The sequence below is a fragment of the Berghia stephanieae genome, chromosome 10 (genome assembly GCF_034508935.2).
Source record: "Berghia stephanieae isolate SIO BIC M18660-M18661 chromosome 10, UCSD_Bste_1.3, whole genome shotgun sequence".
NCBI classification, from domain to species: domain Eukaryota; kingdom Metazoa; phylum Mollusca; class Gastropoda; order Nudibranchia; family Aeolidiidae; genus Berghia; species Berghia stephanieae.
In genome coordinates this window covers 40,953,695-40,968,694 of record NC_088369.1, presented here as the reverse complement: position 1 = coordinate 40,968,694, position 15,000 = coordinate 40,953,695, and the positions used below count along the sequence as shown (strand labels likewise).

Genomic DNA, 15,000 nt, shown 5'->3' with positions numbered 1-15,000 from the left:
ATGGTGAGATATTGTGGGTAAAGAGCCTTTTCCAATGACTCGACTATGCGGTGTTTATACAGGAAGACCACATAGCCGCACCAAAAATAAAAAAAAAATAAAAAATACAGGGTTTTATGGCAGCAAGCGTATCGTGTCCACGTGCTTTATTGAATCAAAACTGCCGGGGAGCTCTCGGGTTTGGCGTTGTCTGTGTTGGAAAGAATCGTAATACGTGGTCTTGTGCTATGACACTGGTCTTCGGATCGGAAGGTTCTGGGTTCGAGTCCCGCTCTGATCGGCGCATAGTTGAGTCCTTGGAAAGGCCTGGCCGTTTACATCGTTATCTCTGTCAGTAAAAGAAAAAATAATATTGCCTAATGGGCGTCAAGTTTCGTCTCGTCTTACAAGCTAAGCGTTGCTGTTGTCTAGGGACCTCTTGTAAAGCGCTTTGAGCACGTTTCGTGGATATTGCGTTTTTAAAAAATCCTTAATTAAAAATAAATCACAACATTTTGGCTTCTTTCCCAGTAATCGATTTTTAAAATTAACCAGTAGATTTCTGACCAATCAAAACATGGAAGTTGTGACACACCTTCACACGTGCTCGGACAAATAATATAGTTGGTTGTTTATAAACAATAACGTGAATGAAATCGACCTCTCTGTGATCATTGTTATTGTGACCAATCAAAACATGGAATTTGTGACACACCTTCACACGTGCTCGGACAAATAATATAGTTGGTTGTTTATAAACAGTAACGTCAATGAAATCGACCTATCTGTGATCATTGTTATTGTTTTTATACCACGAAATGAGTGATTAATTTCCAACTCACAAAGCTATGTTTGTGTGAAACCTTTGTGCGGCGATGTGTTCTTGTGGAATGGACACTCGCTTTCGGGTCGGAAGGTCCCAGGTTCGAGCCTCGTTCAGCGTCCTTGGAAAAGTCTCTTTTCTAACATTCTCTTGACGTACCAAGTGTAAAATAAGTAACTGGCCGTTAACAGCGTTGTCTCTGTCGGAAGAAAAAAAAATTAATATCGCCGAACACAAGTCATGACTCGTTCTACATGTTACGCGTTGCTGTTAGTCAGGGACCCTTTGTAAAGCGCGTTGAGCACGTTTAGTGGATATTACCCTGTATAAAAGCTCAAGTTTTTTGGGTTAAAAAAAAGATATTTTTAAAGTAACCCAAATTTGTCAGTGTGATTTTTAAAAATAAAATGGAGCTGAATCAAATGCCTTCGTCCTCATCCTCTCTTCTTCAATTTTTGTGTTGCAGAACGCCAACGAGGGTTCACAGCAAAAACTCGTACCCTTGTGAAAAATAATAGCCATTAAATCGTCCCAACTAACGGTAACATCTGTGGTATAATTGTAGCACGTACGATTGGTAATCAGGAGGTCTGAGGTTCGATCCCGAATCGTTCTTGTGTTTGTCTTTCCTGTTTTGTCTGCCTGTTTCATACAAACTTTTTCGGATCTGTAGACGTTTAGAGTCTGGTTGATAATATTTATTGAAAACTAGTTAGCAAAAAAAAAAGAAAAAGAACAGGGTGATAATCATGAATAATATATCCTCAAAACTATAACTTCTGATTTTTTAAACAACTAATAAACAAAAAGGAATATAACAGCTTTAAACTATAACTTCTGATTTCTAAGACAACCAATAAACAAAAAGGAATATAACAGCTTCAAAACTATAACTTCTATTTTTTAACGAATAAACAGAAATAAATAAAACAGTTTCAAAATGAAAACTTTTGATTAAAAAGAAAAAAAAATCCAACAAAAATGAATACAACACAAAAGACCAAAAAAAACCAAACACGAAACGTTTTTAAAATGTTTACTGTTGACTGACGAAGCGTTATGAGCAACCAAACGTTTTGAAATGTTTACTGTTGACTGACGAAGCGTTATGAGCAACCAAACGTTTTTTAATGTTTACTGTTGACTGACGAAGCGTTATGAGCAACCAAACGTTTTTAAAATGTTTACTGTTGACTGACGAAGGGCTATGAGCAACCAAACGTTTTTTAATGTTTACTGTTGACTGACGAAGCGTTATGAGCAACCAAACGTTTTTGTAATGTTTACTGTTGACTGACGAAGCGTTATGAGCAACCAAACGTTTTTAAAATGTTTACTGTTGACTGACGAAGCGTTATGAGCAACCAAACGTTTTTGTAATGTTTACTGTTGACTGACGAAGCGTTATGAGCAACCAAACGTTTTTGTAATGTTTACTGTTGACTGACGAAGCGTTATGAGCAACCAAACGTTTTTAAATGTTTACTGTTGACTGACGAAGCGTTATGAGCAACCAAACGTTTTTTAAATGTTTACTGTTGACTGACGAAGGTTATGAGCAACCAAACGTTTTTTACTGTTTACTGTTGACTGTGGAAGGCTTATGAGCAACCAAACGTTTTTTTAATGTTTACTGTTGACTGGCGAAGGGTTATGAGCAACCAAAAGTTTTTAATGTTTACTGTTGATCTGACGAAGGGTTATGAGCAACCAAAAGTTTTTAATGTTTACTGTTGATCTGACGAAGGGTTATGAGCAACCAAAAGTTTTTTAATGTTTACTGTTGACTGACGAAGCGTTATGAGCAACCAAACGCTTTTTTAATGTTTACTGTTGGCTGACGAAGGGTTAAGAGCAACCAAAGTTTTTTAATGTTTACTGTTGACTGACGAAGCGTTATGAGCAACCAAAAGTTTTTTAATGTTTACTGTTGGCTGACGAAGGATTATGAGCAACCCCCCCCCCCCCCCCAAAAAAAAAAAAAAGGTTAAAAGAAAAGAAAAGTTCAGTGTTTGATATTTTGTTCTTTTTTGAAGCCGCTATATTCATTTGTTTATTCCTTTCTCTTTCTTTAAAAAAAATATCAGAAGTTATAACTTTGTGTCAGGATAATTTCGTTGTTATGTCAATCTATGACAAGGACCCAGATCTTCCAACTCATGCAGTCCATAGAGCCGGAGTTTATCCCAGTTTCTATAGCGTGACACGGACAATAGCAATTTCTTGCTAGCCTTTGTATAGGGCGCTACTTTATCACAAAGTTCTTTCCGCCAGATCAAACAGACCCAGCTACCCATTCACTGCTGGGTGGACGGGGGGGGGGGGGAGGGGGGGGGGGGATCAGATCGATGTCGGTCCCTTTGCTTGTGAAGCGAGTGCTCTACCAACTGAGCTATCGAGACACCCCCTCCCCTCCCCGAGCTATCGACACCCCCCCCTCCCCACCCCTCTCAAGACAAGGCTCCAGGCGAATGTGGAACCTGTACGAGGTTGTAATAATTCCTTATCGTACAGTCTCTGCAGGTTTTACATTTTATGCTGGAACAAACTCTTCGCCGTGTTGTCCTTGGTAGAGTTTTGCCCGCAAGAGACGTGCAAGGAACGTTCTTTTACAAACAAATCTCAGCTTTCCGTGGTGTGACACAGTTACCTTTCTGACTCCTAGGACCCTGGTTTGAGTCCGGTTGGGATGGCGCAATGTTGAGCTCTTTGAACAGTGACTGGAGGAAAGGGGTGGGGGTGGGAGGGAGGGAGACTATTTGGGTTGTTTGCTTTGTTTTGCTTTGTTTGTTGTTTTTTTTGTTGTTTTTTTTTTTTTGGGGGGGGGGGGGGGGGGTGGTATGTTTTTTGTGGATAAATTTTCTTTTATTTGTTTAGTTGGGTTATTTTTGGGGGGTTGGGGGAAGTGGGGGAGGTGTTTGTTGTTTTTGTTTTTATTTGTCTTTTCTTTAAACATTAAGCATATCGATAAGTTCGCCGCATTTATTGCGTTATCTCATTCATCTGTAGTGTTTCATTCATCCTGTTTTGTTGATAAAGGGGAAACCCGAAACGTTCATTTGATCTCTTTTTGTAATTAAATTGAAGCTTACAATCAATTTCACATTATTATTTATTTCTACGAGCTTCGAGCAGCAACATTTACATTACCAATAATATTATTATTATGTGACGTCGGATTATAAATCATTAAATTTCACACAAAAATTGATTCTTCAAAAAGAAGCATTATTTAGTCTGAGTGTTTGTGAACCTGTCGTTTATTCAAAGATGACGACATTTGAATTGATTGAAGGGTCTAGAATAAAAGATTTCTTACACAATACTCTTCAACAGTCGTAACGTCACTTCCTTCCTAATGTCGCATGGTAACTTAGTAACACTGGCTCTAAACTATCGGAACAATGGCGGATGCCCGTATGAAATATTTCTCCGGCGAGCATAAAACCGTATCCAGAGGGAAAAAAACATAAATTTGATCATGTTTTGACTTTTACACATTCTGATCACAAGGCATATGAAAAGTTCTAGCCAGTATGAAGAATAAAAAGTAATGATTTTCTTTGTTTAGAACCAAGATGGCCGCCGTTGACTACTGAATCCAATTGCGTTTTGGAATTCGAACTTTGTTTCCTAACGGGCACTCGCAAGCTTGTGCAGCGATTGGGAACACGTCAGGAATTCCAAAAGGCAAGAATCGTTTGTAATTGTGTTTGCTTATCAGACCTGCAAATAGGTACACGTGGGGTTTGATTATATATATATTTATATATATATATATATATATATATATATATATATATATATATATATATATATATATATCTATATATATATATATATATATATATATTAGATATATATATATATATATATATATATATATATATATATATATATACTATTAAGGATTACGCCGACTGAAGGCGTGTAAAGAGACACAGAAACGAACGTTTTGGCCACAAAAAATGTGAGTGACAATTTGTATTCTATATATATATATATATATATATATATATATATATAATATATATATATATATATATATATATATATATGTATATATATATATATATATATATATATATATTATATTATATATATATATATATATATATATATATATATATATTATATATATATATATATATATGAGTGTTAGTGGGTACTTGTAGGTACGAAAGTGCTCGATAATGGTGGTTAGAGCTAATATATAATGTAATTTTTCACTCACATTTTTTTGCCGAGACGGCTCGTTTCTGTGTCCACAGAACACAGAAACGAGTCGTCTCGGCAAAAAAATGTGAGTGAAAATTTACATTATATATATATATATATATATATATATATATATATATATATATATATATATATATATATATATATATATTATGTATGAAATAATAGTCGTCACATTTTATATAAAGGTAAAAAGTCCTTCAAAGACACTGGACCCATGAACCTGGAGTTTATCTTATCCCGATTTCTATAGATAGAATGCTGATGACGTCACGCAATGACCTACTTTAGTTCCGGATGGCAAAAGAACTTGGCTGGCTTGTAAACATTGATGTGAAACAAGCTCTAGTCCAATTTTTAAAACGTGAAACGTGCCAAATAACTGCATAATCATCGGATGCACTAGAAGACAGGGTCGAGATGGAGTCAAAATGTTCAGGTTACCATCCATTAGGAAGACGAAGGACCCAAAAATAATACATTTAACCCAGCGGAGACAGTTGCAGCGATCAGAAGAAAGGGATTTGGCGATGGCTCAAATCTAACTTGCAGCCACCGAGTTTGCAATGATCGTTTTGTTAAAGGTAAGAATTGATGGATAAATTAAAATCTTAAATATTATATATACGATATGAATTAATTTTAATTATTGTGAACAAAGCAAGTTTACTTCGCTCCAACATCATCATGTAGCCATTGTGGGCCATGGCCATAGCATGTCACGGAGTTGGCGGCAACCGACCAAGGTCCTTGCCTTAATTTCTGACGTTGCAAGTTAATGATTTAGTAAATATGTGTTTTATTCTTTTTCATGGATGAGAAATCAAATCAAAAATTTCAAACTCGGTGGTCTAACAAAATCTACGGAGTGATATTTCACCGATGTGACTTTTCTATGCGAAACTCCTAAGTTGGAGAAATCATCTGACTCATCTCACTCAGATGTAATCTGTAGTCTGTAGGCGGTCTAGAAGGAATCATTTTAATTTTATGGTCCATACACGGTCCGGATGGATGATCTTTTATTTGTTGTGTTTAGTTATCAGATAGGACCATGAATATTTCATGCATTTCTCGTGCAACATACTCTAAATCAAAACCAAATGCCTCATTACCGATAGTGATAGGGCTACTTTCGTTTTCAAGATTTGGCTTTTATGAGATTAGGAAGTCTTTCACTGTTGTTCTGATCATTCATTTTAGAATTATAATGTTCCAGTTTATAACTTATGCTTTGTCAAGATTATTTTATTGTGCATTTTAAAAACATGTTCTCCATTTGAAGAAATATTAAAAGTAAGGTTGCGTTTTTCTTAATTTTTTTTTTTTTCTGTTCCTCCGTTGGTGGTGTATTGTAAAGGAACACGAACAAACTGCTTTTCTACACCGATGTTGGACATGTAAATGCTAGTTTTTGACAGAAGTTTAACACGCTGCTTAGTGATTGCCAGTGTCAGTTTATAATGATAGTAATGGTTATTTTTTTACTGACAAAATTAATATCATAATTATTATTATTTTAAATTTTAATCCAAAGAAAGAAACAATCGACCTCTATCAATCCACTAAAATGACTTTTCATAATTTTCATAGAAACTAATTTTAACTCAAGGTGAGGATTAGTTATAATGTTTCGTATAGTCATTGAATTAGGGCCTTCATCTGGAATTTTTCCCAAATATGACAATAATAATAATAAAAAAATTTCAATTAAAAAAAATGTCCTTTGGGATCCCGATACTTTAATTGCAGCTATGTGGTATAGTTATCACCGTCATTTTGGAAGGATTAGGGTTCCAGACCCGTTCTGAGCAGTTGAGTCATTGGGAAAGGAACTTTATTCACATTCTCTCACCATACTCAGGCATAAATTGGGTAACTGGCTTTTAACATAGGCCTGTAAATTTGCCGGCATTTCTGGCAATTTCGATCTGCCGGAACAAAAAATTAATTAAAATACTTTTTCATTTTGTTTAACAGCCTATTGAATTGGTAAAATTCTAAGAAAATATTCTGGGAAATGGGGATGTTTGCTCATGTTATTGAAAAAGCTTCAGCTCGAGGATTTTCAGGCAAGTTTTTCAGGGGGCAGATGCAGGCCTGTTAAACAGCATTGTCTCTTTCCGGAAAAAATGTAATATCGCCTAACAAGCGTCATGTCTCGACCTGCATGTAAAGTCTTGCTGTTAATAATAATAATAATGGTATAGATTTATAGTGCGCCAAACATCCCTTCATCAGGAGGGCTCTGGGCGCAAAACATAGATTAACTTAATCATGAAGCCCTAACACAGTACACGAACAACGCTAATTATACACATAATCAAAAGAAAGCCTGTCGGAATAAGAATGTCTTCAATCGACGCTTGAATTCCTCTAGTGAAGAAGTGTTGGCTATAAACCCCTTGCAAAGCGCTTTGAACAAATTTTCATTTCATGGAAATTGCACTATATAATTGTTCTACCCTTGTTCTAATTTGACAAAGCTTGATGTAAATTTACGGAAAGCTTAAGGATTGTAAAAAAAAATAAATTTAAAAATTGAGCTTTATATTATAGCGCAATATCCACTAAATGTGCTCAAAGCGCTGTACAAGGGGTCCCTGGTCAACAGCAACATTTAACATGTAGAACGGGACATGACGCCTTTTAGGCGACACTACAATTTTTCGGACAAAGAAAATGCTGTAAACGGCCAGGTATTCATTTTACACCTGAGTATGGTGAGAGAATGTGAATAAAGAGCCTTTTCCAAGGACTCAACTATGCGTCGAGCGCGAGGCTCGAACCCATGACCTTCCGATCCAAAATCGAGTGTCATACCACTAGACCACATAGCCACACAAGGACCAGGACCAGATTGTAATAGGCAAAAAATGACGTAATATATTCAACAATCAATTTTTTTTGCCTTTACAGGAAGGCCAGCATCACTGCTTGATGAAACTGATCCTGATTGGGTTCCAACGTTAAAGCTTGGACATGGGGCAGAGAAAAAAACAGACCATTACTCATGTCTTAAAGATAGGAACAAACGCAATGACTGCAGGCAGCAACGGCTCTAGTTGAACAATCAACAATTGGAGAAACTAGCTCAATCATTGACCATGTAAATGTAAGTGTATTGATTGTATCTGCTTAAAACAATATTTATGTAGGCATGATATCTCTTCCTACATGTTAATGTTAATGTTTCTGTTGGCTTGGGACATCTTGTAGAGTGCTTTGGGTGGATATTGCATGCGCTATATAAAAATAAAAGCAGATCTCACTCTCAGGAAATTTAATAGGTCCAAATCAAGCAATTTTTGGGGGGTAAAAAGTGAGATTAGCAACGTTTGTGCCGTTCATTACACTTTAAGGTCATTGCATTGTCAGTTGAAAGGAAGTTGAATAGAGAGTGAAAAGATTGTAGATCTATGCACATAACAATAGACAAAGGGCACAAAATCATATTTCATATTGTAAAGTTAAGACACAAATCTATGACTATGAGGAATGTAATAAGACAAAGGGGAATAGAGCACATATCAAGTGACTTCATTTGCTCATAAGGTATGTAAGGAATGCCTGTCTGGTGAGCCAGTAATGAAGTCAAAAGTTTGTCCAAATTGTTGGTGCAAGAACTGACATCAAGAGAAGTTTTTTTTTCAAATAACCAGACTGTACAAAAGCTTACATGGTTGAGTTTTAAGACTTTTAACTTCAGAGATAATAAATAACTGAACAAAAACCATCACTTCATTTGAATCAAAAGCTTTGTCTTTATTATGTTGATTAATTTTGTTTTATTGAATGAATGGGCAATGACAATTAATAAAAGAGGAAGATCCATTAAATTTGAGGGAAATGAAATGAATACTATTGTGAGCATGTCCTTCTATGCTATGGATAGGTTGCCTTTTAGGATAGTTCATACAAAATTAGAAAATCCTGAAGGTTTTTGTCTTTGACTATAGCGTTACAAATTTTAAAAATATAGATTCTCTTTATTCACCTCTAGGGAAATTTTGTCTTTGGAGTCTATTCTAAAGGGAGACTGAAATAACCCAGCCATTGCCGCAACACAGCGCCACAAACTGAGCTAGGGCTGAGGTGACTTGCTCAAGGCCACACAACGTAGTGACAAAGTGTTCTTATGATGAGATAGATAGAATTAAATGAGTTCACCTATATTGATTTATTCCTCAATTATTAAGATCTGGGAGGAAATGTTTTATTAACCTTAGCTAAATGAATATATTAATATTATAGTCTACATGTTATTTTTAATTGTCATTTCATTGTGGTAAAAGGCAATCTGCACAAATCAGCAGAATGACCAATCAAACGTTTTTTTACAGAAGCATGTACCTATTCCCTATGTACGTATGTACAAAATACACACGCTGGCAACAAATTAAATAAAAAAAATTAATAAATTATATGGCATAAAAGAAAAAACAAACATTCCCAGAAATGTAAAATATTATGGGCTAAGTTTGTCCATTTTTATTGGTTATAGCTAGCGGTATCTACAAGAAGTTGATGGTTAGGTGCAGCGCTTGTAACACTCAATGGAATTTCCCGTGTAGAGAAAACATATATGTGTGTTTTTTGTATACTGGTGTAGGAAATACAGTTCTTATTTTTTTTCTTTTTTTGGCGAAGGCCAATAATTGCCCGAACATTACAGTACAGCAGATTTTCTGAGCATACATAGTTTGATTCCACAGGTGATAGAATTACATTTAGTTTTTAAAATATTTGCGTGTTACTTGTAGAGTTTGTAAATAAATAGTTTTAGAATTTTTAGGTTTGCCAGTAATTTTGTGCTCGATGATAAATATTTAACATTTGCTGTACGGAGCAATGGTGATCCACAACTCTATTTTTTTAAAAGAATAGATTTCCACATAAATATGCCAAACCATTTTGGAATTCATCATAAGGTTCAGGCACTATTGGCATTTGAAGTTGAAGTCAAAGAAAAACTTTAAAAAAAAATTATTTTGACCTGTAAAATGAATGACTTGCGTATTTGAGGAAATGGGGCTTAAGTTTTCTTTGTTTTCAAACATATTAAAATATTAAAATTAAAATTCCCAGTGACACGATAGACGCCAGAGGTGGTAGGTCAATAATGTACTATTTGCTCTATGTATTAACTTAATCTTGGTATTTCTTTTACAGGATTGTGAAGACAGACATTTCAGGTTCCCATCTTGATGCTGAGCAGAAAGCACTTGTCGACACACGGAGTCCACTATAACCCAATTTTTGGGAATGGCGAACCTGAAACGAAAAGAAAGCAGTCAGACTTTTTATTCATTCTTTTCCAATAATGCTTGATTTTATATACCTTTGTAATCCTTTTCATTCTTTTCATTAGACTAATACATGTGTTAAACATTTTTACTTTTGCCCGAAATGTTTGTGAAAAAATTGTACTAGTTGTAGTACTACTTCTGTTACCATTATTATATAGCAATGACTATGAAAAATGTTTTTTTTTCTCTTTTTGAAGAAAAATTTTGTCTAAAATCCAAGCCCTATCTCCACTGAGTAAAAATGTTTTTGAATTTTGAAAATCCATTCATAAATAAACAAGTTATACAGTTTTAATGGTGTCATTTATTTGGATGACCCGCAAAGAGGAAAAAAAAGCGAAAATATGGGACGCTTTTTCGGCATTTTTTTTTTTTTTCGACCTTTGGTTGTATCTTGAGTAATAAGTGGATTAAAAGATTGAAACTTGAAGAGCAAATTAGGATGGTGTTTTGTAAAATATGGAAAAAGTACTCGTCATATTCATATGAAATTTTACAACCAAAAAGAAGAGATGTTCATGTATTACCTTGTCAGCGACAAAACCTCCACGCCCGGTAGTTTTAGAAATATTTTACTCCAAAGAGTAAAAATCTATTTTTAACGGTCTTCTGGTAATCGCACGAGTTTTGTCGCTTGACATAATCGAAAATGACCTTTTTTCTAACAGTGTGCCAACTTTCAGTTATATTCATAGATAAACAGCGTCGAAATTAATTTTTTTAAATAGCATATACGAAACGGCTTCGTCCCATATTTTGACGCGAATTCGGGCACTTCGTGAGCGAAAAAGAGGCCCAAAGATTTGTGCGGGATAGTCATTGCTATATTATATGTTCTGCAATAATATTCAAAACCTAATAATATTTTTGAATTGGCAAATAAATAGAAATCCATTGTATATTTAAACATGAAGTTGGAGCACAATAAAGAAAATAAAGTACTGTAATGACTTTTTTAAAAATTTGTTTTATCCGTTGCTTTTGTAATTTGATGGTGAATGCTTGACTGAGTTCTCATTTTTCTACCCTGGGTGTGGGGTCATTGACCTTCCATTGTGGGCAGGGTCATTATTGCTTTCTTCACCCCCCTATGTCTGTATTCCTTTTTCAGGTAGTTTCTATCTTTGTTTTGGAATAAGATTACATGCTTTTTTTCCCTGTCCTTAGATGAGAGAGTGATAAATGGATGTAAATTTATTTTGTAAATTTATAATCAACATTTTATAAACAATAGACTGGGTGGGGTCTTTGACTTCCCATGGTGGCAAGAGGGCATGCTGTGTCCTCTATCCCTTATATTGTTTTCCAAGTTTCTTTATGTCCTTGTCTTGGAATGAGATTACTTGGTTTTGTCCTTTCCCTTGCCGGAGTCATTGGCTGAGAGAGAAACAGTCAAATGAATATTGTTGGTTTTGGGAAAAAAAATAATTTTTGTCTTGTAAATCAGTTCGCGTAAAAATTTTTTTATTATATTATATATATGTGTGTATATATAATATGGGGGGCGAAGTGGCCGAGTGGTTAAGGCAGTGCACTGTGATCCGGATGTCCCAGGTTCGAGCCCCGCTTCAGGCACTTTCGTTTTTTTTTCCTTGAGCAAGATTATTAACCCCCAATTTGCTCACTTGGACAACATGGGTGATTCCTGTTGACATCAGACATCTTGTTTGATGAGTTATCTATATTCCTTCGTGGAATGCCTAGGCGACGATATCTTATGATATCGCTGCGCAAAAGGCATAACGTAACTTAATATAATATAATAAAAAAATAATACGTTCATAGTATTCCTCTTAGGGGGGACCTGTGCTTGTGTCAGAATGAGACTTTTGGGTGTTATCAGACTTAGTACACTGATAGCATTCTCTTGGAATCTACATTTGTTCCTCTTTGTCTTACTTTTCTTGTGTGCTTTTAATTGTAAATCTGGAAATTTTTACAATCCCATTTTATTCCTTTTTACTGGTGCTGAAATGTGTCGCAAGTGCAGTAAAACCCTTAAATCAAACATAAACATTTGAGTGTAATCCGTCTCTGGATGGAACTGTTAGGCGATCTCAAAACTAAGCACATTAATAACTTTGATCTACTTCTGCTCTGTATTTGATCCAAGCCCATTTTTCTTACAATTATTTCGCAACAGCTTTTAATTGTGCTGAAAATGACCTAATAGTGTCGCAAGCACCAAAAGTAGTCCATCAGAACCATTAGGTCTATAGAGCCAGATTTCATCCCAGTTTCTATAGTGTGAAAATAATAACTTGTTACCCTTCAAATAGGGCGCTTTTCTATTGCCAAATTACTGCTGGGTGTACAAAAATAAAAGAAAGGGGAGGGGGTGGGGTCTTAATTTCATCTAGGATATATCTCGGTCTCTTTGATTGTGAAATGGGTGCTCTACCAACTGAGTTAACGGGACTGCCATGAGTCGCAAAACCATTTAAACGTTTATGTCCGAACACACTGACTGAGCAAATGTGAGTAAAGAGGCTTTTCCAAGGACTCAACTGAGTCTCCCATAGTAGAACTTGAACCTATTAAAGAAGTTTCTTATTTCTTTTTTTTTTTTAAGTTATTCATATTCTAGTTCAAGAAAATTCATTGTAATGAATATAGCCATGTGTTAAAAACCTCTATATCGTATTATCAATCCTGCATGGAGTAATATAAATAAATGTAGAAATCAAAATAATAATATGTAATAACAGTAATAATAATCATAGAAGTGAGATGAAAACGGGGGGGGGGGGGGGGGGGGGGGTTACCTTAGCAGCTAGTACCACTTTCCCACAGCTAGGAGGCTTAAACCATTTTACATCCGTCACCCATCCATTGTAGGCCTGATTATAAGTAGTCAGTCCCCTGTAAGCCTGAAAAAAAAAATTGTGGCAATGGTGGTAATATTATTCACACTTAGTTAACAACAGTGAATTAAATTTGCTGTGAAATGTGGAGTACTCATCTGAAACTGAAAGGTTATTAGAATTATTCAGAGAGACACAATTCTATAACTCAACATCAGCCGTGGGGCTAAAAATTATATAGTTGGGGGATTGAGTAAAATATCGAATAAAAAAGTAGTCATTCAATGGAGCCGAAGTTTAACCTGGTTTGAAAAGCGCGAAACGGACCATAGCAATTGCTACCCTTTAGATAGGACTCTAGTCTATGTCAAAGTACTTTCCGCTAGATCTAACAGACTCAGCTACCCAATCACTGCTGGATTGACAAGGGGAGTGGGATTAGAAAAAAATATTCACTCGGGATCAAGCTCAGTCCCTTGGAATGGGGTGGGGCTTTTAAAACAGTCTTATGTGCATGATGTTTTGTTACTGTATTAATCAGTTTGATTTGGACGCGGGACCACATTGATTTCATAGTCATTGCCTGCCCTGGTGTTTTTAATTTAAATTATTATTTATAATCTTTTGTGAATTCGGAGGAATTCATCACCTTAAAGGCAAAATAGTTGAAATTTGAATGTAACCACAAAGACTCATTGATCCACTACTTAGACTGACTTAACTTAGACTAAACTTACTAAGACTAAGACTAAGATGATCACGACTCGTGAAGCAGGTCATATCATATTAATATTCCCGTGTCAGGTTCGACATATCTGTCTTCTGTGATTTTTTGAGAATAAATCTTACAATTAGCCGTGAATGGTGTAACATAGTATAGGTATAGCATAGGGAAACGATTAAATAATACAGACTTACCGTGAAATGTGTAGACCGTGTAGACAGAAACTTGTGGTCGTGACGAGGTAGTTCGCTACATCAAACGATGAGACTGGCTGTAGTTCCTAAAGATTATGGCACCAGTCGTGTTCACAAATGGCATAGGGGTCTACATCATTAACGGGAATTTAAAAAAATATATATATTTATGTCTAGAACCAGAAAAATATGGAAGATTATCGACAGAAACTAATATTTTACTATTCTACGCCATTGTCTTCCATTGCTTTCTGCCAGCCGGAAGTAAACTTCCACTCCGATCAGCTGTTTAACCGCATACTATCTATAGCATGAAACGGACCATACCAATTGACCGGTAGATAACCACGCCTCTCGGACAATCGTCATAATGTAAACAATGGCAGTGATTGGTAGACATATCAAACTACATCGGTTTCACTATTGGTGGTTTGTGTTTAAATAAACTACCGACTGTTCTACCGCTTGATCAATAGAATTACCACAGAAAACTATGTGTAAATTTAAACTTTATAGTCTGATCGAGAAAATCGTGTGATAAATAAATAAATAAAATAATAATAAAATAAAATTCCTTTATTCATCCCATAGGGGAATTTTTTTCTCCAAGGGAAGACCGGAATAACTCAGGCGTCAGCCGCAGTGCAGTACCGCAAATAAAGAAGATAAAGTCAATACTATATTCATAGTTGTGATAACATGTTTAGTTTTATGTATCAATTAGATACATCGTAGCACAATACCAGCTTAGACCGTGGGTTACAATAGGGATCAATAGTATGGTGTCAAAATACTGGTTCCAGTCTCATGGGAAGTGTAAAACCATTCATCTGGGGGACTTCATACACACGTCGTGCAACCAATAGTCTGGTTTTAACAGTGATCCGTCCATCTTGTTTTCTAGTCTAAATAAATGCTGGTCGTCAAT

At 35.5% G+C, this 15,000-nt stretch overlaps 2 long non-coding RNA genes across 6 annotated transcripts in view; one reads left to right on the top strand and one right to left on the bottom strand.

Moving 5' to 3' along the window:
* LOC144981145 (uncharacterized) overlaps positions 1 to 11,312 on the top strand; it is a 108,794-nt gene extending 97,482 nt beyond the window's left edge. The window contains exons 1-3 of one of the 5 annotated variants that reach the window (XR_013647018.1): positions 5,517 to 5,625; positions 7,961 to 8,156; positions 10,214 to 11,312. This is a non-coding gene — a long non-coding RNA (uncharacterized LOC144981145). Of the gene's footprint in view, positions 1 to 5,516; positions 5,626 to 5,748; positions 5,788 to 6,015; positions 6,035 to 6,197; positions 6,338 to 7,960; positions 8,157 to 10,213 lie in introns of those variants that run through there. The other 4 variants (XR_013647020.1, XR_013647022.1, XR_013647019.1 and 1 more) reach the window with 4 other exon arrangements.
* On the bottom strand, positions 8,782 to 14,344 carry LOC144981144 (uncharacterized). The gene is made up of 3 exons (XR_013647017.1): positions 14,073 to 14,344; positions 13,116 to 13,220; positions 8,782 to 10,315 (listed from the first exon to the last, which is right to left on the bottom strand). It is a non-coding gene; the product is annotated as an uncharacterized LOC144981144 (long non-coding RNA).
* Positions 14,345 to 15,000: the final 656 nt, after the last annotated feature.